The sequence below is a fragment of the Silene latifolia genome, chromosome 11 (genome assembly GCF_048544455.1).
Source record: "Silene latifolia isolate original U9 population chromosome 11, ASM4854445v1, whole genome shotgun sequence".
NCBI classification, from domain to species: Eukaryota; Viridiplantae; Streptophyta; class Magnoliopsida; order Caryophyllales; family Caryophyllaceae; genus Silene; species Silene latifolia.
In genome coordinates this window covers 159023822-159026205 of record NC_133536.1, presented here as the reverse complement: position 1 = coordinate 159026205, position 2384 = coordinate 159023822, and positions in this window count along the sequence as shown.

Below are 2384 nucleotides of genomic sequence, written 5' to 3'. Positions count from 1 at the left end.
CAATTAAAATGAAGGTAAACCTCACGTGGTCAGTCGATCGACCAGGTATGGCAGTCGATGGACTAACACGCGATTTCAGTCCAAATTAATTCTATTGCCGCCTACACTATAATTTCCCTACATCCTAGCACGAATAAATTAGCTACTCATACTAAGAATGATAACAACAATAAGATTGACTATTAAATCTACTGAATTCATGATTAATACGGAAAGATAAATAAATAACATAAGACGGCAAAATTGGCTTGGAATCTAACTAGCAATTTCTATACTATCAACGCGATGAAGATGAACTGAAATAGAACAAAAGGAATACCGAAATTGCAGAAGAATTGTAACGGAATGATTAGAAGTACGAACGAAAATGCGATGCAAACTAATATTCCGAACCCTAATTATTGATATTCTAAAACGGATAAAACTGAATGTAAACTTAGATAATAATTCGATGTCTACTGTGATGTTCTACGTTACGTTATATAGCTAAACTCACGTAACTTTTATTTCCAAAACCTAAATACCATGGGCTTCAAGTTTCCAAATCTTTTAATTCTCGTCTAAAGAAGCGTCTTGGTCGATCGACTGCTGGGACCGGTCGATCGACTGGGATGCAATGTACAGTAGCATCTGGATCCCATGGGTTGGTCAATCGACTAAGGGTACTGGTCGATCGACTGCTTTAGCTGGTACTTGACTTCTATAGTCTTGTGGATTTGTCTTTTGGGCCTTGAAATACGCACCAAGCTCGTTCCTTAAGTGAATACTTCACGTCAAATGCAATGCAGGATACTCGGGGACGGATTTAGCTTAATTTCCGTTGAATTCTTCACATTTCTGCAATAATGTACAAAAACACGAAAGTAGACGGAAATGGGGGAAATGGTAGCTTAAACTACACAAATGAGCTCTGAATTTGCGTGTAAAATGAGGTATAAAACATCATATAAATGACACGCATCAAACTAAAACAATTGCAAAATTGATAACAAGGAACAAGTTTGACATGATTGAATTGAATTTAAGACAAAAGGTAAGAACTTTATTGCTGAAATTAAATTGGTAAAACAAGAATTGAAATAACAAGAAATTAAAGAAGGAAGAATTTGCATAAAACTTACTAATTAAAATGATGAACAAAGTAATTGAATTCGGGATTCATCGTCCCTCTTTCTTCCCTCTAGACTAGATCTAAACTGAGTTCTTGAATAATGAAAAACATAACCTAAAAGTGTAGCTGCGTTCTACTGATAAGTGATGCCAAAGTTAATTACAAATTGGGCTTTTAAAGTCTAACACGAAGAAATAATCTCAGCTCGCAGACTGGTCGATCGACTGGTCAATTCAGAACAGTAGCTCCTGCTGAACTTCAACGGTCGATCGACTGTATAGCATGGTCGATCGACTGGACTGAGTTGTGTATTGGCTTCTTTCTCTCTTCATATCAGCTCTTCACTCCAATGCACACATCCCAAGGTGAGTGAATCCGAACTCCCTTCTTCCAAGTTTCCCTGAAGTTGCCTCCGGAGGACGGTTTAGGCTTGATTTAGCTCACTTCCACTCATTCCTACAATAAATCATAGAAAATGCAAAGTAAACCGTTTCGGGAGAAATAGTAGCTTTAAGCTAGCTAATATGCATGGAAATACATGCCAAAACCGCAAATAAAGTGCATAGAATATGCACGTATCATATATTATGTCGTCATCTTTATTAAACACTTTTATAAACCTAATACACTCATAAAGGAGATTGAAACTACGTTGTTCTCTTCATCCGCATTATTGGCTAATTCCGGAGCTTGAGAGATCGGATTTCATTGTTCTTTGTGTCTTTGTGATCCTTGCGTCAAGGGTAAGTCCTACATACCAATTCTATAGCTTTTGGTTAAGATTGTTTAAACCCTAATTTATGAGATTGGGGGTTTTATGATTAGTTGTCTATGTAGTAATTGTATGATTATGTGATAGGAGGAGGATTCGTAGAGGAAAGGTTTTGAGACAGCTGTTAAGATCGTCTGTTGTGTGTGTTTGCATTCCAGGTAGGGTTTTCCCTACTTAGTATTAGTCACATGATGTGGTTGGTGATTTTATTGTGATTGTTGTTAAAGTATAATGTTGGTATTGTGACGGTTGTTGAATATTATAATTGTTGATTGTATCTGTCTGTGATCTTCGGGGTGCGTCCCTGGCTGAATGGAGTCACTTGTGGGAGTGGCTTCACGCCCATGATTCGCCTTCTGTGGAACCCGCCTCAGAAGGGATGTGCACATTAATGGACTTGGGTTTATCGCTCGATGGAGATGAGCGGGGCTTAGGTGGAAACGGTTGCGGTCCCCCACTGGCGGTGTGGAGTACCTGTTGCGATGGGTACTTTGGCAGGAC